Source organism: Triturus cristatus, chromosome 1_1 (assembly GCF_964204655.1).
Source record: "Triturus cristatus chromosome 1_1, aTriCri1.1, whole genome shotgun sequence".
NCBI classification, from domain to species: Eukaryota; Metazoa; Chordata; class Amphibia; order Caudata; family Salamandridae; genus Triturus; species Triturus cristatus.
Window position 1 is genome coordinate 525,520,098 of NC_140579.1, and position 22,287 is coordinate 525,542,384.

A 22,287-nucleotide genomic window follows, 5' to 3' on the forward strand; every position below is an offset into this window, starting at 1 on the left:
GGAGGTTGAAGGTATTTGGGAAAAGGTGTTCTACTATTAAAGACTTTTTACTAAAACTAGGTATTACCTTTATTGGTAAGATATTATTTCCAGTAACATATGTGATTATTCTAGTATTAATTCTGAGATTAGGATGTCTATGTAGCAAAAGAAGAAAAATACGAAATAATATAAAAAGAGAAACTGTAAAGAAAAGAGAGAAAGAAAGAAAAGAAAGAGAATTTGAAGAGGTAGAATTAGAAGAGTGGAAAGAGAATATGTATAAAAAGACGAGAGAAGAAGAGACAGGAGAAACAGTCATGTGATCTAACAAAATATTGAGAGAACTGAATTCATTTCTATTTACAAATTGTACAAAATTTTAAGGTAGTGTGGTGATGTTTAAAAATCACCAAAGGGGGGATTGATGGAGCAGGTTGAACAAAATTTTGTATACCGTCTCTATTTTGCATGAAAATACTAACTATATAACCTACTGATTATAATTTTACTAACGGATTGCAGTGTACAACTAAACCAACCATTTGCATACACCAATTACACGTGGGATATTGCTATTTGAATGGCAAAATAACTGTAATAACTAAAATATGTACTGATATTAATAGTAGTACATGTGGTAATAGATATCGCATGATTTATGTTGCTTCTGTGATGTTTGCGTTCCTGTTTGGATCCTAAAGGTGAATATTATCGCTCTAAATGTTGCTATATGCTAGGAAAATACTAATACATAAAGGGATTAGTGAGGGTTTAACATTAGAATCTCCATTTCTTTGTATTAATTATTCTTTTGTGTTTGTTTCGCTTAAGTTGGCATTTGGGCCGACCTAAAAATGGCGTCCGTAATGGAGTTCAGAAGTGGCCACCGTCTCGTGAGCGCGATGCCTACTGCGCAGACTCGGATGGCTCCGTGAACTTTCTGACGACCCTGATGCACCGTGTTCCTGGTCAAGGATAGGAACTTGGTGGACTGCCAAACTTCAGTCAGTAAAAACTGGTCTAAATGAACAATTGGGACATACAAGCAAACCTACAACATTGTTGCATAAGGGCAACACCGACAGAGGAAATGAACCAGCAAAATCCATGAGAACCTCATAGAATAAAAATCGGACGCTCCCCAACCAGCCAATCACAGCCTTTCTTGGCCTAAAAATGTTTCATGTTACCCCGAATTTTATTATAAAAAGGGTAGTAGAATAGGGAGGGGCGGCTGGTCGTTCTTCTTCTACTGGCATTCTGCGGTTTCGATGACTGCACACCCTCTTTGACCCCACAGGCGATGACAGATGCTTGCACAATTTCTGGTCCTTTGGAGATCTTTGGGACTGTAATGTGCTGAGCAAAGAACTTTCGGACTTTGAGCTTTGGCCTGCTTTATTTGGACAATTAACGGCTAAATTCGGTTATGCAGAGCCAAATGAAATAGAGAAAAATCCAGATAGCAAGACTCTGTAAATATAAATGTCCTGCGATCTGTATTAATTGACTAAATTTCTAAACTTTGATTAATCATAAATGTTGAAATGAATTGCAAATAATATTTAGATAAACAGATATGAATAACAGAAATTATGAGTTTGTGGTTTTTCAATGAAAAGAGTAAAGGATTCTGAGTCTTAAATGTGTTTTAGCTGGTTCTAAATCACCATCAACCAATCCAACTAATTGGTCCGTCGACCAAGTGGTGGAGTGCCTTGATGTTTAGAGTTAAGAATCTATAGGTGATGAACGCTAATGTATATTTTGTAAAATAACTTTTCTTCCTTATAGGTAATAAGGTAACCGACACATGTCCAGCCCAAAATCATCATCACTCCTGTGTGCAGACTCGTGAGTGGAATTGTGTGAATGTTGGTGTTATGGGCCCCACCAATGACTGCGTGTGTGAATGAGCTAGTGTAACGTTGGGTCTGCGACGCAGGGAGGATAGTTGTGTATATAGATATTTTCCCCCTTTTTCCCGGCCTCGCGCTGCATCACTCTCAGCACTGGACCATGGCTGGTAGGCCTAGGGGAGGATGGCTGTTGCCTATGCTTTGCAGCCCTGAATCATGGCTGTGCAGTGCATGGGAGAAGGGACCAATGGCATAGTAATGTATACATGGGCACTGATGCAAGAAAATGATGTCGGACAGTAAAACGCAGCCATAATCTGGGTGCATTGGGTCCCAAACAACCATGATCCCTGGTGACACTGCACCTGCTGCACTACTGATAGCTACACCCCTAGGAGAGGCCCTAATGAGCCTCAAGGCACTACTCTTCACGGCTAAGCTCATGGGCTGGTGCCTTCCCTTCTGAGTATTCTGGAACATGGCTGTGACGCCTATGAAAGGGAGGCAGGTAGCATAGCTATAGTGCCTTGGGCCCTGGCGCAATGTCAAAGTGTTCCCTCAACCTTGTCATCTGGCTGCACAGTGAAAGAAAGCCATAATTTGGAAACATTGGGCACTTAATACCCCTGGGCCCAGTGCCACTGCACCTGCTGCACTGATGGCCCCTGGTATGGACCTATGCACAAAGCCATGGTACAGAGCTGTGAGACAGTTTCAATTGGGCCCATGGCAGGGGTCTATACCAGGCATGCCCCTTCATGGGCCTCTCAGAAATGGTGTAGTGCTGAGAAGATTAAGAGTGGGAGCCCACTAAACCATGGGCCTCGCAGCACATAAGCATGGCTGCGAGTTCCAGGGTAGAGGGGCCCTCCCCAAGGCCTTGCAATGCTACACCATGGCTACGAGGCATATGCTAGGGGCCTAGACTCTCCTAGGCCCCTCAGCAATGGTGTAGTGCTGCAAGGCCAAGGAGAGAGGACCCAGAATTGGGAAACCCTCTACCATGCAACAATGGTGTAGTGCCGTAAGCCCAGAGGGAGGTTGTTACCTCTCCTGGACCATCCTACTATGATTCAAACATGTGAGGCCTGGGAGGAGGCAAGGGGGGTTGTCCAATCCCCTGGGCCTATGGTCTAATGCTGCAAGGCCCACATGATATGGCCCTCACATCCATGGTCTGATGCTGCAAGTCCCAGGGAAGAAGAGGCCCCTCCTCTGGGCCTTTAAGCCATGATCCCCAGTCACCACTGCAACGGCCAGGTATGTTACAGGGAGATATTTTGTGGTTCCAGGGTACTGGACTAGGCCAGCTTAATTTGAGGGGAAGCTTCTAGAAAGTATGAAAAAATACACGTGTAAACGACAATAGCTGAACAAATGTTGCTTGCACTTTATTACATGTAAACCACTCCGAGCCTGGAGTGAAAAAGGAAACACTTTGAGTGCAAAAACGAAAAGCTGTGTCTTAGCAAACACAAAATGGAACACAATGCATGTTAAAAGTCTTACATGAGCATATAATGAGATGCTTCAATGCAATAATAAGGGAAAAATAGCATTCTGATTTATATGAAAGAAGAACACTTTTAAAATTCAATAATGAGCCTGAGCAAAGACTGGGCATTTAAAGACACATTTCTGGAATGAAGAACAAACTCATGCAATGCAAATATATTTTAGATCAATGGAAATGCAGAGAAGAGAGAAAGAGACCATTTTAAAATACTCTAAGCATCATAGCTTCAGCCAAAGATGCTAAATAGATGGCTGAAGGGAACCACACATGTATCATGACCCGAGGTAGTTCGACGAATGGACTCTGGGCAGATCATTTATACTCTTTCAATGATGAACCATTGACCACAAAATCACAACATTATCGGGTGCTTTGACCTATAAAACATGATGCATTTTGGTCACTTCTCGGACTGACACCCACGCTTCAAAAGGCCACTCGATGTTTGACCATGAGTCATAATGGATTTGAACATCTATCGAACAGGATTTGCTTCACTTCAGGGAAACTTTTATGAGCTTACAAGAGTTCCATGTTCTTGTGGTTAGCTATCTCTCAATAGGTGGGTGAAGTGACAAGCTCATCTTGTGCAAGGAGAGAGTGGGGGCTCGGGGAGTTGTGCCTCACTGAGGAGATGTCTTGTGAGAGAAACAGTTTGGGGCCTAGCAAGAAAAAGAACAGCTGGGACAGTTTGATCAACCTAACAGACTGGCAGGTGGGGGTCTCATGTTTCTGGTGTGGCAAGGTGGGCCTGTTGTGTTCTATATGGTGCTTCGGGACCCTACTTAATTCCCTCCTCTTGTTCATTTTTTAACAAAATTCTTACAGCATACTTTTCAGGCTCTCCTAGCAGGTGTATCCTAGGGGTGTCATTCATTGGAACATCGGCATATTTGGGATATTCATTCTCCTGTGTCTTCCTTAACTTTATATCCTCTCCTTCAGGCCTGTCAGCTAGTTGGTCAAAATGATCTACATAGGATCCTCCCCACAAGGTGTCTACCAGGGGGAAGTGGGGGAGTGGTATGTACTTAGTAGTTGATGTCAGGAGGGGTCTGCTACATGTGTGAGCCAGTCGTTGTGATCTCAACTATCTCTAACAGTGCTAATATATCCCTATTCCTTGGTCCACTGACCCTACGTATGGACTTCCTGTATATTTTTATTTTGTCATTGTTCATCCCTATTACTTTAGTATTCAATCTTTTCACACAAGGACATTATCTGCAGAACGCAACAAAAAGAGCAACTGCAAAAAAATGTTTAGAATGGCAGACAGGCAGAAACATAACCAGTCAATGTTCAACCAATCAGTGGCTGTGTCTGCTTATGGCACCTCCTCCAGCAACCATTTTCTTTTGTATCTTATTCAAGTCGTTGATGGCTTTGGTGATGGAGCCATTTTTTTCATTGTTAGGCCATTTCTGCAGCATGAGTTCCTCATCTGAAGGCATACCCTTCTCTTGATATTTCGAAGCCAGAGTGCGTTTGCCTTGATATGGAACATCACGATGTACTCAGCTTACTGCCAATGTCCGTGGAGCAAGGTAACAGGGCCATAGATGGGCATGGATGTGGGAGCTATTTGCTGCTGGAACTATCATGGAGACTTTGTGCATGTTCTAGTGAGCACAGGCTGCTCCTTCGTGAGGGTTGTTGGAGATAGAGACGTTCTCTGCAGGCCCAGTAAAAGTCCATTAGGCTGGAGGTGCCATATTTAATGTCCGAATTAAAAACAGTGCTGTTTGCAATTTGTGTCTCGCCCCTCAGGTACTTTGCCATCCTAGAAAACAGAGAAGATGTGTCTTTTAAGTTGAGATCATTTTATAATTTTGGACATTTTCTCCCCACTGCAAGTAGACTACCTGTCTATCTCATCTTCATAATCCTAGTCTACACTATGTTGCCCTAAGGAGGCTGCTCTATATGTCAAGTAACCTGGGGCACTCCATTTGCCATGGATGTAAATTTGTAGAAGCGTAAAGCTGTTCTATTCTGGCATGAGCAATATAGGGTGTGGGACAAAGAGCTATTACAGTCTGATAGAGATCCTGTTATCATAAACCCAGTGTTCCTACAAAAAGCTACACTAAGGTCCATGTCAGAAACACCTATCTAATATATTCTTGTTACCTTCCCTTCTATTCTGCAATTGACAGTAAGAACCTTGTGCATTATTGGGGTGTGGTCTCATACTGTTCTATTTACAAACACTTTAGAGAAGGTGGCCTCAATAATATGAACTTTTGTTCCTTTATTCTGTAGAGGAACAGGTGTAGTAGATATTCTACAGTGTGTGGTAGTAAGTCCCTAGGAAAATCAGTCTATCTGTGCCTACTGCATGAGGAGTGTGTGAGTCATGTAACAGTACTCCTTAGTCTTCTGTCTACCTATTGTTGTCATCTGACTGCACCACATGTTGCTGTGAAGAGAATCATGAGCAGTATGCTGTCTAACTGCTTGGGCACTATTCAAATTATTGCATTATTGCATTAATACATTATTATTTCCAACAGGGGAAGTAGATGAGGACACAGGGTGCGCATAAGTATTTGGGTGCTGACGGTATTGGCAGAGGATGTTGAACCTTTTTGCATTCCTACAGGGGCCATTTTCTCCAGGTGCTAGCAGGTATATTGGAGGTGACTTGGGGTGCAAAGTGGTATTGGCAACTGCAATAGTTTGAGCAATACAAGCCTTTCTATTAAGACAATGATATATAACAGTGAACTAATTCAATCTTCCTAGTGCCACTCTGACAATACTGCAAAATATTACAATAAAAATACATAACTTCGCATGAGACACTTCTGTGCGGCGGGTGTTGCTGCTACGTCTGAATCCATAAACGACCAAGCTGTCACTGTCTTCTTCTTCTTGGACAGTCAATGGGAACAAGTTAACCTCCTCTAGTTCATTGTTAAGTAATGAGGGGGTGCAGGGTTGACCCTGAAGTCTGTTCTGTTAATCCTTTCCTCTTGGCAATGGGGACAGCTGTTGGTGAATAGTCTATTACTTTAAAATGTGTGATGTGTGAGAGCTCAGGATTGATGAGGCCCTTCTCCTTTCCCTGGATACCTGAGTTAAAAGAAACTTTGCAGTGCGTGTTAACTCATACAAATATTTTTACATTTCATTTTTCATAATTTCAGAAGAACTTTCACTTTTAGGTCTAGTTGTTAGTATTGATATATTGATCAATTGTTCACTGATTGTTCACTGACAAGCTGATGAGGTGATAAGTGGTGATTAGAACTTTTAATATTTGTGAATGAAAACAGGGCAAATCATAGACAATAACTATTTTTGCTTTCTCTTAATTATTTATTTATTTAATTACCTCAATTGTGGTGCTTACTTTGCCTATTTTATTTTTAAGCATTCCATTCAGGCATTGCTGAAAGTTGTTGTAGCTTTAATATCATAATGGACACATGGTCCAGCTGTGATCCAAACGTGTGGGAAAATGTAGTAGGGCCTGTGGCATGACAAACCTTTCCTGTTGCAGTCTGCCTATTCTAAGGGATCTAATTGTACTCCTCTCTTATATTTTATTCTTATTTATATTTTATTTCTAACCAGACAAGAGGTGATGAAAACAAAAATGTTGAGCTTTTCTATGCAAACATCCCAAAGACAGGAAATCTAGTACACATCTTAGGGACACAGGAAAGAACCAAAACAATTTAATAACGTTGCAAAACCTCGAATCATCAATTCATGCAGAAAGCGAAAGAAGAGCCAAAACATTGTACTCTAATAGTTCCCAGGCGATGTAGTCCTTGCTGAATGCACTGCATTAGAATGCATTTTAGCACATTTCACCGTACAATGTAATTTAAACCTAGAAATAAAGAACCTAGAAATGAAAAAAATCAATATACATACACATTATTTCTTTTAGCTACACATATAAAATAGTACTTTTCCTTACGCCATTTAAGTAGGCAAAACCGTCCAAGAACGCAATATACCTAGTGCTATTCTATAAATATCTGCTTGTGAAGATGGCGGTCTGTGGAGTGAGAAATGGGGAAAACAAGCCAGCTACCTAACCTGACCTAATTGTGTGATCCTGGGCAATTTATAATTCTTTACACAGCTCTCTGTGTTCCAACTGTATACATACATATTTTTACATGAACTCCCTCAATCTCCTGTTCTTTTCAAACCACAAGAAACTATTTCAATATGTCTTTTCTTGTCTGGCTCAACGCCCAGAATCTGTGGTCGGCCAGGAGTGCTACTTTTGAAGGCAGCCGAAGAAAAAATCTATTAACCCTTCTAACTCACGTGTTGTGTTCAGTGTACATTAACCTTAAATAAAGCCTATTTTCAAATGATATGTCTTTTTTTATAAAGCGCACATTCACTCAGAAGGGTATTTTGATGCTAAACAGCAGATCTTCATTGTTCTCCTAACTCAAGGGTATTCATTTTATCCATCTTAGAAAGATGAAAGAATTTGGAGACCTAGCAACATTTGAACGTGTGACCATAAAGTCATGCCATGGGTGTAGCTAGCGTGCATTCCATTCCATCAATCTATCTCCCATCTTCTCTCCCTACAGTCTTATCTTGCTAATTTAATTCTTTTGTCTAATGTTCACCATCTGCTCTGACATTTATGTTGCTCTAAGTCTAGTGTCACTAACTTTCTTGAGACACAATTTCAAAATCTTTTGAATTAGCTAACTCCAACTGCGTGCGCTCTGTGGTAGTACTTCCTGGATCTGCCCTAGCATTCGGGCTACTGCTTGTGCCTGGAAAGATGGCACCTTTTTACTGCCTTAGACTCATAGAATATCCGGACATTTTGATGACAGGTGGTTTGTTTCTTCTTGTTGGTTCTAGCAACTGGAAATTTCTTGAAGGAGTCGAAGAAACCCAGGGCTCCCGAGAAGACACAAGCTTTGAGGTTCGGTGCCCAATTTTAGTAGCTATGATATAGTGTCCTTTTTGATACATAGGGGTTGTTTCTAAGTTCTTTCGCTCCCTATGTAGGAGTTCCTATCTGATGAGTGGGACCGGATTAGAAGCCGCCCGGCTTTGCAAATTACGAGACCAGGTTATTTCATTAGAACCCACAGGTATTCTCGCCTTGACCCGGGCTAGGACTTGTTTATCTTGGGTTGCCTCGGTTATGTTTTTCACTCTATCGGTGTTGGTGTACATAAGGGGTGCAGGACCTTACGTTCTTTCCACATCCACTGGCTGGGTTCTGTTGCGCTTGGAACCATGTCTTTATTATAAGTGCGCGTTTGAGTAATCGTATTGACACTGATCAATTCTATTATTATGATTTCTTTTATTATTTATGTTTTACTTTTCAATTCCAGTTACGTTCTTACAAATCGCTTGGAGGTTATGTTCACGCATCTCTGCGGATTCTCCTCTTCTAACAACACTGTCTGGGCAAATAAGGGATAGAACACAGCGCAAATAGATAAAAATTAAAACAAAGGTTTTTAAAGTTCATTTTAGCGTTATTATTTTTGTAGATTATATCCCCGTCCTGAGGAAGCCATAAAGAAAGTGGAGGCTGAAACGCAAACGCGTCGACACTTTGATAAAGGAGGAGTCCACCGTATTGTGGAATAAATACATAAGTTGCATTGGCATTACAAATTTAGATGAAATACTTATATCCTTGTATTGCTGATAGGACTACCCTCTGATGTAGCACTAGGCAATGTTAAGTGCACACATGTTTTATGGAATAAGCCTATAGGGGAAAGGATTTTTTGATTGAGTTACCTTACACATGAGTTTGTATATACGTGTTGTAGTGTAAATAGAAATTGTTTTGTATTTGATGTATTGATTGTATTGCGGTACACTATGTGTTTGGATGTTCACCGATGGATACTTGTGCCTGTATTATAATTATTTAATTTTGCCAGAAGAAATTGATTTTTTGCCAAGGTAATTAATAAACTCTTGTGCAGAAAGTAAATATGATCTATCCCTCTATACCATTTGTACATATACCTTAGATGTGCCTGGAAAGATGGCACCTTTTTACTGCCTGGGCTGTAGTTGAATTTGGACGCAGGTAGGAGTAAATTATTCTGTACTTAGTTGCTTAGTACTGCAGTATTTGGTGTAATCTTCAGTGTGAATCTAGCTGACAAGGTCGGCCCCTGCATTTTGTGAATTGAAATATGGATGCCTATAGATATTCATCATGTCTATAATAAAAATTATTTTATGAATTATAATTTGTCATCTAAATAGAGAGATATTCATATGCATTTGAAACTGAAAGTATTTTCTTTTTGCCAGGAATCCATATTACTTATATTGATGGCATCTTTAGTCTTTTAACATTGTGGGCCATAGAACATTATATGTACTATGTTAAGCATATGATCCCAAAAAAATTAAAGGGAATAGCTCAATTTTACCTAGTATTACATCTTCTATCATTGGGCTCTAGGTGGTAAGGGATGGCAGTCCTTGACCTCAACCTATTATGTCATTTTTATCTTTTTGTGTGACTGGTCTATCATTTGATGCTGGGCCAAGTCTAGGTCGTAATAGCAACCAGAGAACGTAAAAAGGTTGCTGTGTCACGTGGTCAATTAATGCCTGTGAAATCCTTCCTCCCCTCTTTCTACCACTTGACTCAATATTCAAGTGGGAGGATCCTTTACTAAGGGTCCAAGCACGCCAGAAATTGTGAGGTGAGAAGCATGAGGTGTGACGGTCAAGGAACTGAATGTACTTCATTCAGGGTGTAATGAGTTAAATAGGTGAGCCTATCTAAAACCGTGCCAAAAAAACTTAATTAAGAGTCGTGAAGGCAGCTACTTGGAAGTTAGACACAGTATTCACTGGATGCACCACGAACCAGTTGCATGGTCTCAAATTGAACGTGTCTCAGTTAAAGTGGGTGTGCTTGGCACGTAGCCAAATGTCCCTGCTGATCACTTCTCACTGCAGTGCGTAAGAGAGAAGTACACCCATAGATAAGATCTCGCTAAACAGTAGTGAAATCCTGTGGTACCACTGTGAGAGAAAGAGAAGAGAAAGGCCCATAAGCCAGATAAGAGAGGGAGAGACAAAAAATGCAGACCGAGAGAAGGAAAGAGATATTATATCTATTAAAGTACACTGCATGTAGCTGAAAAAAGGCGAAGAACAGAGGACACTTTTAACAGTGAGGAGAGAGAGGTCGTTAGGCGTTGGCTGCTGCCAGACCTGAGAGAGGAAACCACAAGGCGATGTGATGAAGAAAAATAGTTCCCCTTTTGGAAGCACACAGTTGAAAAAAGACTGTTAATCTCAATGCGATAAGATGCCTCCCATTCCTTGCAAAATTAAACATTCAAACAATACAATTTATACCAAATAGTTAAAAACAAATGTGAGCTGCCAGACGCAGTCCCATAAACACCTATTTGTGGCACAAAGTGGGAGACGCCAGACAAAACCTCCTGTCGCCAAATACAGACTCTAAACCTTAAATATGAAGAACTATTTCAACAAATCGGTGTTAGTTGTTGTGCATTACATGGTCAGTTATCTGAAAGTGACTTGTGCTAATGAAATGTGGAGCTGCGCCACATAGTTTAGATAGGACCAGAGAAGGGCAGGGTGTGGCTATGTAACACTATTATTCACGGTGAACTAACATACTTATTAAAAGGACACTTACAATTCTAGTTATTGGTGCCCTCATCAGATACATAAAAAGTTGGTGCACCAGACACATATACTTTGTTCAAAAGGTAACCACAATACATGCAAAAAAGCCACAATAATATAAAAAATGGTACCACAAAATAAGGCCACTTCAAATATACATAATACAAACACAATGTGTACACCTTTACTCAGATAGCAAGACAATAATATTTTTGCATTTTCCCCAGTCTGTCTAAATATGCACAGAAGGCACGACGTCTTTGTAATAAGTCCTCACGTTTAACTTTGCCACAAAGAGAACAGGAAACAAACACTTCCATATTCTGGTAGCAAAGCAGAATGGAAGGCGTCCCTTGTCGCTTAGTCTTCACAAGCTATTATGCACACAGTAAGCTTGCGGCCATTTTTCACACAGTAGGCCCGCCTCCCAGGCGTAAAACAAAATCGTCATAGCCAAGCAAAATAAGAAGACTGTTTGATTGTCAATAGTTAACTTTCCACAAGCCAGTAACCACACAGCAGGCGTGGGCCATTTTTCACACAGTAGGCACGCCACAATAGGGGTAAAACTAACTATTTATGATATAAAACCTCTATACGTTGAAAACCACAGTATTTAAAAAGAGGGGTGCAGCAGCACCTGAGTCAACTGTTATTTACACGTGATAAAAAATGAGGAAATCGAGGAACGTGGCAAGATACCTTTAAGCAAAGAACTGCGCTATCAGACAGAGATGCACCCAACAAATGCTCAACCTATCTAATACAGGCAAAACCACACATCGAGAGAAGGCCAAGAGATCAAGAGAGAAACAACCCCTGTGTCCAAGACTTACCCGTGAGCGTGTTGAGCCTGCTCAGTCAGGAAGAGGCGTCGGAAGGGGGCAATCACTCCATCCGCTTTCACAAGATGCCTGCAGGACCGTGTGGTCACCAAAATGTTACAGGGAGATATTTAGTGGTCCCAGGGTACTGGACTAGGACAGCTTAATTTGAGGGGGAGCTTCTAGAAAGTATGAAAAAATACATGTGTAAATGACAATAGCTGAACCAATTTTGCTTGCACTTTATTTACATGTAAACCACTCCGGGCCTGGAGTAAAAAAGGAAACACTTTGAGTGCAAAAACGAAAAGCTGTGTCTTAGCAAAGACAAAATGAAACACAATGCATATTAAAAATCTGACATGAGCATATAATTAGATGCTTCAATGCAATAATAAGGGAAAAATAGCATTCTGATTTATATGAAATCAATAATGAGCCTGAGCAAAGACTGGGCATTTAAAGACACATTTCTGGAATGAAGAACAAACTCATGCAATGCAAATATATTTTAGATCAATGGAAATGCAGAGAAGAGAGAAAGAGACCATTTTAAAATACTCTAAGCATTATAGCCTCAGCCAAAGATGCTAAATAGATGGCTGAAGGGAACCACACATGCGTCATGACCCGAGGTAGTTCGACGAATGGACTGTGGGCAGATCATTTATACTCTTTCACTGATGAACAATTGACCACAAAATCACGACATTATCAGGTGCTTTGACCTATAAAACATGATGCATTTTGGTCACTTCTCGGACTAACACCCACGCTTCAAAATGGCCAATCGATGTTTGACCATGAGTCATAATGGATTTGTTCATCTATCAAATAGGATTTGCGTCACTTCAGGAAAACTTTTATGAGCTTACAAGAGTTCCGTGTTCTTGTGGTTAGCTAGCTCTCAATAGGTGGGAGAAGTGACAAGCTCATCTTGTGCAAGGAGAGAGTGGGGGATCGGGGGAGCTGCGCCTCGCTGAGATGTCTTGTGAGAGAAACAGTTTGGGGCCTAGCAAGAAAAAGAACAGCTGGGACAGTTTGGTCAACCTAACAGACTGGCAGGTGGGGGTCTCATGTTTCTGATGTGGCAAGGTGGGCCTGTTGTGTTCTATATGGTGCTTCAGGACCCTACTTCATGGCCAATTTCCCATTACAACTTCACAGGACAATTTGTGCCTTTGAAGAAACACAGGGCATGTGGAGGCACATTGCGTGCGCAGGGACATCAGAAGATGATTATTAGGGAGCAGGGGAATTATGAGTCACATAGCAGATTTTTGAGGTTTGATTCAAAATCCACCCATCTAAAGCAGGCCATGTTAAAATATAACTCAGGTGGAGATTTATTTTACGAGTGTGATTACTCTTCATACTATATTTGAGTTCTAATCCCTTTACCATCTCCTGGAGTAAGCCTTGAATGCACAGTACTGAAAATGTTGAGTGACAAGTTTAAAAAAATGAACTGTTGTGAGAAAGTTATCCTTTTTGCTTAGATCACTTCCATTTTTGACTGATGCTGGTGTTAACTGACTTTGACTGTGCCCAGGGCTCTGCTAACCAGGCCCAGAGCCAGTGCTCTGATGAAAAAAGGTATATGGTAATTAGGTATAATTACAATTAGCAATGACAGACCCCTGTAAGTCCCTAGTATTAATAAGGCAAGAGGGGTGAAAACTACCTATAAGTCCCTAGTATATAATAGGGCAAGGGGGTTTGAAGGCCCAGTAGATTTCCTGCAATGGATTGTGCACTGTTGTGTGCCTACTAATTTTTAAATGCAAAAAGAACAATTGATTGACAGAATGCAGAACAATGTCATACATTCAGCCCAGTACATAGTTTTTTGCTCACCGTGCCATTCCAGTTTGAACCCCACCATATGCAAATCAGTCTTGACCCTGTGTGTCATGGGAACAGTCAATTCTGAACTTCCAGGCCCTCCCTGGACTGGAAGCAAGCATCCTAGGACCGGTTTCATGGTTTCACCACTCATCAGCCAGGATAGCTTGACTCCAGTGCCATGGAGAGCACGGGACCCACATCTGGGCATATCCGTCCCACTCTGGATGACAAATGCAAAAAGAACAATTGATGGATAGAATGCAGAACAATGTCATACATTCACCCAAATACAGAAATCTGGGCCTAAATCCATAGTTTTTTTGCTCACCATGTCATTCCAGTTTGAACCCAGCCATATGCAAATCAGTCTTGACCCTGTGCCTCATGGGAACAGTCCAGCCCAAACTGCCGGGCCAGGTCCTCCCTGGACTGGAAACAAGCATCCTAGGACCGGTTTCGGGGTTTCACCCCTCATCAGCAAGAATAGCTTGACTCCAATGGCATGGAGAGCACGGGACCCACGTTTGGACATACCCGTCCCACTTGGGGTGACAAATGAAAAAAAAACAATTGATGGACAGAATGCAGAACAATGTAATACATTCAGCCCCAGTACAGAGATCTGGGCCTAAAGTCATTGTTTTTTGCTCACCATGCCATTCCAGTTTGAACTCAGACATATGCAAATCAGTCTTGACCCCGTGCCTCATAGGAACAGTCCAGCCCTGAAACCGGTCCCAGGATGCTTGTTTCCGATCCAGGGAGGTCCTGGCTTGGCAGTTTAGGCTGTACTGTTCCCACAAGGAACAGGGTCAAGACTCATTTGCATATGGCTGGGTCCAAACTAGGGTGGTGTGCTGAGCAAAAGAATGATGGATTAAACCCAGATCCTTGTGACGGGGGTAAAAGTTTGCATTGTCCAGCATTCAGTCCATCAATTGTTTCTTTTGCATATGTCGCCCTAAGTGGGAAAGGTAATCCCAGACGTGGGTCCCGTGCTCACTACACCACTCGATCCAAGCTAGCCTGGCTGATGAAGGGTGATGCCCTGAAACTGGTCCCAGGATGCTTGTTTCCGTTCCAGGGAGGACCTGCTTGGCAGTTCGGGCTGAACTGTTCCCACAGGGAACAGGGTCAAGACTGATTTGCATTCCGTCCATCAATTGTTTATGTTGCATATGTCATAACGAGATATCTAACTATATAGTGGCTGCACAAACCTGGTCATGTTTGGTGTCAAACATGTTGGAATCATACCCCAACACCAATTCCAGTGTTGGAATTATTATCCCATGTACTGGGGGCTCCTTTGGGGAGCCCCCTATACTCCCGGTAACAGCCTTTCAGGGTCTGCAAACAAGCTAGTGCTGTTGCAACCACAGACACAATTCTGCCCTCCTGCTGCTGAAACAAGTTTGAGCAGGGGACGGTAGAACAATAGGTTTCCTGTCACAGGGAGGTGTGACCACCTCAGAGACAGGACTTAATGTAGTGGGCTGGGGTAGGGGTGCTTGCCAGCACCACTAGGCCACTTTGAACGGCACATTTGTTGCCCTCCTTGCATACTCCAGTTTGAGCAAGTTCAGAAACATTTGGTTCTCGCTCTGGTGCAAAACTGGGCAAGGGACATGGGAGTATTCTCCCCTCTGTCCAGCCCCTCTGAGAGGGCCTCCTGAGTTTTTCAACCCTTTCCTTAGGGTTCTTAAGTGCTACCCTGTGGGTGGGTCCTTATATTCATCATGGGACAAGACTCAAGCCGGAAACTACACCGCTCTTCACTTGTCTGGACACTTGGATTTCGACTGGAACCGAGACTGCAGCGAGGAACATTCCTGTAGTGTAGTTCCTATATCCCTGATAGGCTCTGCTCATTGGAATAACATACACTATAGATTTGACATAGGACTAAGGTCAGTATGTCTCTATTGAGTATATTAAACTTAATTACTTGTGTGTGCCAGCTAACTCAGAGGTCACTAGAAATACATTACAAAACCATTGCTATGCATAAAGTGTTGTACATATTAAAGGCAATGTTCCATTCTAAGCATAGGATCACATTGGAATGCTAAATGAACCAAAATATATACATGTGATAAAATGGCTCGTAAATACAGAAGAAAAATGGGCCAAAACCATTTCATATCAGGTTACACAAGTCAAATTGTTATTCATGACAAGGTGGCATACTGTCCCTGGAAGTGTTATCAAAGAATTCTGTTCTCTATGAATAGTTCTACTATAAGCAGATTACTGTGCCAAAAAATGAAAAACACAATTTTGGGACGGGAAGAGAGAAGAAAAAAAATATATAATCATAGAAAAAGTTCCAAAGTCAGTATTACGTTTGAAAAAGAATGAAGGCCAAATTCAGAATCTCTCCGGAACACTGTGTGCTTGAATCAAAAGTCAGTGTGTGGGGATGGAGAAAACATAAAATGTTCTAATCCTATAGATAACAAGTCGTCTACCGTTGTGGGTGAGAGTTGGAATACCTCGTGTAGAAGATCAACAGCACATAGATGCAAACTATCGCCTTCACCATGGGAAGCATCAGCAATGTCCGGATTGGATGTTACCTGCGCGCCTGGTGTTTCCTCTCATACCTCAGCAGTAGCATGTTGCGTCTGTGAGATCTCAATGAATGCCGCCATCAGGATTGGTAGCCGCTGGGGACAACACATAGCATGGGATGTTATCGGGTCCAGCAGAGTATCGATATCCGTAGGCATGACTGATGGGAGTGTTAGACAGATGTCTAGCACGCATTCTTCACCACGTAGCAGGCAGCGTAGAACAGGTAACATGCAATCTTGCCAGATTGGTCTGAATGACAGAAACCAAGTGGTGTTTAATTCTCGTAGACGAGGTAAACCCAGAATCTGGACGATGCACTCACGACACTTCATCTCCAATAGAGTTCTTTCCATGGTGAACTGGGTGTCGCTGGTGATTTAGCTTGCCATATCGTAGCAGTAGGAGCAAAAATAGTATCCCTGCAATGAGTGCTAAAAGGAGCGGCAGTCCGCCAAACACAGAGTGCACGAAGTTTGGAAAAATTCCGAGGACTGCTTGAAAAGGTGTTAACAGTCCTGTACACATGTTCTTAAATACCGCTCGTATCAGACATGTTTAAGATACGACCTAACATTTCTGAGAAATGCACAGGGAAGTTTGTATACAAAAGGGTATGTATCTCTGCAGAAGTCCTAGCGACTTGGAAATCATAGGTTTCTTTGGCAGAGGTCAAAGGCACCGTTTTTTGTAAAAGAATGGCTTTCATTCTGCTTAGAGTATCAACTCGTATAGAAGAGATATTCAGTGAAGGCCATAAAGTCGACTCCCTGACTATGTCTATTTGGGGAAACAAGACTTGCATACAGAAAGTGACCCTGGATGTAACCGTTACTAGATATGGGATACCTGGCAGCATGCCACAGCAGCTGAGATCATTCAACATAATGTAACTCCCATTTGAAAGTTGACCAAAGATTGGATTAATCACTGCTGCTGGTGAACCGTGCAGGTGGCAGGATACGTTTGTGGTGGAACCGTCACAGGCCCGTGTAAGGTAATACCCTGACAATGGAGAGAACCGCTTAGTGCGTGTTCACAGTTTTCACCGCTAAGAAACACTTCACGTCCCCCACTCCAACATCTGTGTGTGTAAGGTAAATCCTAGGATGCCTTGATGTATTCTGTACCCAACCTTTCATATTTGCCTGCTGGTATATTTTTTAGGCAATACTGAAAATGGAAAGTTGTAACAGGCAGAGTAATCTTACCATCCATTCAGTAGCTGGTTTTTCTGCCACTGTGAATGGTCATTTCTCCAGTTTTTCAATGCTCAGCACCATGTAGTCTGCTCCCCTTTGTGCCAGTTTGATCTGTCTACCAGTGAGATTGAATTCTGCAAACAGTGACGTAGTATTGATTAAACGCCAAGGCACATAGCCAGAACGCAGGTTTTGAAGCGTCCAGCCTAATAGCATGATAGAACGTAGCTGTGACTGACTATGTTGCAACATGACCAAGATCCATGATGTCTATGACAGAGGATACAATGCTGTCCAAAGAATATATCCTGGACGACAGAGTTGTTAACCCATTGTCTACTACAGAGAGAGATTTCTCTAAATTAATACGATCAATTTCTCGTATTTGTTCTGCAGTCTCTGCTTGGGTGACCTTCCATGCTTCATTATAAGCAGCGTAGATACCGGCATATATGAAACGTTTTTGACGCGGTTTTCTTGGTCCTAGCAAGAATTCCCTAAGGTCCGCGCCTTCTTGAAGTAAAGTTAAGTGTTGTTTTACATCCTCTAGTGTAGCTTTCTGTAGCCAATCAAGGCAAAGTTTCTCTACACTGTAAGTTGTTACTACCCCCGGATGCTGTCTTTGGACATAACGTGGGTCTGGCCTATGAAAAGTAAAACCTTGTGTTTTGTTCAGGAATCTATCTTGACAGTTGTTTGTGTCTAAGGGCCAGAGCAACCATTTTTTCCATTCAGGATCTGATCTGTTATTATTCAAAATAGTATGTACGTCGACCTCCCCCTGTGTAGTACTTTTATTTGTAGGTGCAGGTATAGACGGAGTGTTCATGTCTTTTATCTTGGCTATTCCAAGGCATGATGTTTGTTGGACAGTGTTGTTCAAAAACATAATTTGCTCAGGGATGATACAGGCTCTAAACAAAGCTTCTATTCCCTGTACTTGCCAATCTTTAGTACCCCAGACAGTTTTCGTCTCAATGTTGACTTTCCAAAAGTCGTAACCCTGTCTAGAAAGTTGGGCAATAAAGGCTGTAGAATAAATCTGTTTGGTATTCGTTAACATAGTTTTCATTCCTGTCTTATTGACATTCTTAAAGTAAAATGTCTCTGCATTCGAGATATTAAACACTGAAAAATATGGAAATTTCATTGCAAATGTTTTCGAGCTACCCCTTGGTGGCGTAGGACAATGTTCCCATTGGTTATACATAAATACATTTCTAGGTGTTGCAGATTTATGCAAGAAATAATGACCATAATAGTTATAACAATACAGTTGTTCATAGTCTGATGAACCTTGTAAATATTCATTATTAGTGAATGCAGTTGACATCTCTAGATCAGACATCATATTATTAACAGTCTTGAAGTCCCAATCATCAGAAAAGGTACTGGAGGTAATAAAGTCACTTAATGACATTTTAAATAAATGTGGAATCTTCAAAAGCTCCGACAGGGCAAAAATGTCATATTCGGTTTTGTCCCAAACTACACCCTCAGGTATAGGAATGGCTGTGATGTTCACTGCTGACAAGTCTCTTGCTTCACGATGGGATGATTTGTGTGGCTGGAGAAGTAAGTTCACTCTTTTACTTGCTGTGTCCATTTGAATATATCTTCCATTTATCAGCATACTCAGAGCTATCACCATAGCTAACCAAAGTAGAAAGAAGAATATTCCCAAAACAATCCATACTTCAATCCATGGTGAAACCAGATACATTTTTTCCAGTAGATGAAAAAAGTCTGTTGTTTGTTCTTTGAAAGTTCTTTGTACTGGCGTCATTTCAGGTTTGCTGGGATCCTTAGAAAACGTATCAAAGTTCATGAAATAGCCAGAAGCAGTTCTGTCAATGGTTGGAATTGCATCCGTATTTGATGAAATTGCTGGAACCAGTTGATCACTTAGTTGTAAACAGGTGTATCTGGACGAACTGTTATTTGTGTCCCAAGAGGTACAAGGTCCATAGCATTGTTGCTTAGTCCTCTGTTTCTTACTGTCGAATCTTGAAAGGTGATGAGTCTCTCAGTTTGAACCTCTTGGATTGTAGCTAGAGGAGTGCGTCTGCTACATTGGCGGAGTCCACTTGGCCTACTGTTCAGTATCGGCCACATAGTGTGGTTTGATCAGGTCGATGGACACAAATCTTTTCTCCTTTTTACCACCAAGGGGCTGCAAAAGTACTGTTCTTGATCTGTGGATTGCTAGGACAGGTACTGGTTGTCTGTATAAAGGCTCAAATTCCTTCATATCCGCGATCTTTTCTCTGACTAAATCCCCAAGCTTTGGGATCCAGACAGTCCTTGCTGGGACGGCCGGATTTTTCTCAGTGGTGGTTGGCTTCAGGACCACGTTGCTTTGTTGCGTTCGTAGTTTATTTAAGTCCTGTAAAACAGCCAAACGATCTTTGATATCAAATTGTTTGTTTTCCACCACTGTGCCTTTCATATCTAAGTCCGGAAACAACATTCTAGTCCCAAACAGGACCTCATATGGAGTGACACCCCCTAGAGAACTTCTTGGCAAGTTGTTTATTGCGCGCTGGACCCCATATAAATGTTTGACCCACCTATCACCCGAACCTAATACCCTAGCTGTTATAGACTGCTTTATGTCCTGGTTTTTTCTTTCCACAACAGAATTTCCCTCAGGATGGAATGGAGAAGAATACCGCAATGCTACGCCCAGACTGGCCATGGGTTCTTTGTAAGCCCTAGAGCTAAACGCAGGACCCTGGTCAGAATGTAGTGTGCCTATTGCGTATGTGCCGATACAGACTCGCAAATCTTTTATAACAGTTCGAGCGTCAGCCGAGCGCTGAGGCCACATCCATAGGAACCTAGAGCACGAATCCACTGCAACCATGATATATTTATAGTTCCCATCCCTTTGTAAGGGACCGCAGTGGTCCAGGTAAACACAAGCTAATGGTTTATCTGAAATTAACAGGGGCGTCTGCGCAGGATGTTTCACAGTAGAGACTTTCATCTTTTGGCATATCTCACAGTCCAAAACATAATTTCTAGTCTGTTTCCTAATGCCGGGCCATCTGTACCTGTGTTTTAATTAAGCCACTGTGACTAAAACACCTGCATGGACAGAGGCGAGCCTTCATGTGCTGCTAGGATTAGCCCTAGTCTATGTTCCATGTTTGGAATTACTCTATCCCCCACTCCAGGGATTCGAGCCAACGGAACGCCATTTGCATCAAATATATATGAGTATTTGAGTGGAAACTTTTAAGGTAATGCCGCACCACTGCTTTTGCTTGATGCATTAACAGCCAGCATTATTTCACTGTCTATATTAGTTTTTGAACGAGTGATTGCAGCTACGGAAGCCGTTTGCACAGCCCCTTTCGCGGCTTCATCAGCCAATGAATTCCCTTCAACGTGAACTCCATCACGTTGGTGACTCAGCGTGTGTATAAAGTGAGTGTTCTGTAGTCCGTTTCGCAACTCAACTACTTGTTCCCAAAGCAATTTGTGCTTGATTGTGCCACTGCTCCAGCGGAAAATGGCAAATTTACATATCCTCCCTGCGTCACAGACCCGTCATCACACTTACTTATTCATACACGCATTCATTGGTGGGGCCCATAACATCAACACTCATACTTCTCACTCGAATCTGCACACAGGAGGAAAGAAGCGCTGGACATGTGGGGGGGTACCTTGTTACCTATCGGGAGTAATTCCTTTACATTATATACATCTGCACATATAGAATCCTAACTTTAACATCAAGGCACTCCACCACTTGGTCGATGGACCAATTAGTTGGACTCGTTGATGGTGATTTAGAACCAGCTAAAACACATTTAAAGCTTCGGAACCTTTTGGTTAACTTTCAATACCTTATTAAAGAATCACAAACTCATTTCTTATTCATCAATGTTTAGTTTATCTAATTAATTCACTCTGTGTTGGCATAATCAGGATTACAATTCAAATCAGATTTCTATTGAGCGATTTCCAATCTTTGATCTTGAACATAAATTGACATAACATTTATATTTGCCTAAATTTGGACATTAGCGACCACCTCCAGAAGAACCCGTCAACCCACATCAACAGGCAAAATCCCTTCAGATGGAATCGTCCTTTTATATTAATCAAAGAAAACCCAGGTAAGTCCAGGAAATCTCCTTCCGCACGACGTAGTCCCCACGATTTAGCCAAGGGACCAGGCGATCGCACCAACGAAAACAACAATCCAGCAAATCGACTCTCCACACTAACAGCCTAACAGCAATAAGGATAATGATGATGACGACGATACTACACTTCTAACCCCCCCTTTTTATACTCTTTTTCTCCTTACTTTTAGGACAATGTGCAACAATTTAGGGGTGGAAAGTGTTCTGATTGGCTAAACCCTCTGAAAATTGTAAGTCTTTTCAATATTCCCAGGTTTGCCTGTTTCCCATGAGACCGAGCATGACCTCTTCCCAATTGTATTATTTTCATAGTTTCACAGGCGAAAGTTCCGAAGTAACAACAGGTAAACCTTCTTATACAGGTCGTTCATTGTCCCCTCAGTCATTCACACTAGTCTGGGTTTTGGCAGTCCTCCACGTTCCTATCCTTGACAAGGAACATATTGTTTCTCATCGGAGGTCGCTTGGAGATCTTCAGAGCCATCCGAGTCTGCGCAGTTGACATCGCGCTCACATGACGGTGGCCACTTTCGAACTCCATTTTATGTACTGCGGCCTAGTAGGCCCGAATGCCAATTTAAGTAAAAATAAACATAACAGTAATTCATATATTGAAATGAAGATTCTAATGTTTAAATCCACAATAATCCCAATATATATTAGTATTTTCCT

At 41.8% G+C, this 22,287-nt stretch overlaps 1 long non-coding RNA gene across 1 annotated transcript in view; it reads right to left on the minus strand.

The window, feature by feature from the left end:
• Nucleotides 1–3,344: 3,344 nt before the first annotated feature.
• Nucleotides 3,345–22,287, minus strand: part of LOC146870554 (uncharacterized) — a 112,284-nt gene continuing 93,341 nt past the window's right edge. The window contains exons 2-3 of the long non-coding RNA XR_014959408.1: nt 11,844–12,013; nt 3,345–5,140 (exon numbers count right to left, since the gene is read on the minus strand). This is a non-coding gene — a long non-coding RNA (uncharacterized LOC146870554). The remainder of the gene's footprint in view (nt 5,141–11,843; nt 12,014–22,287) is intronic.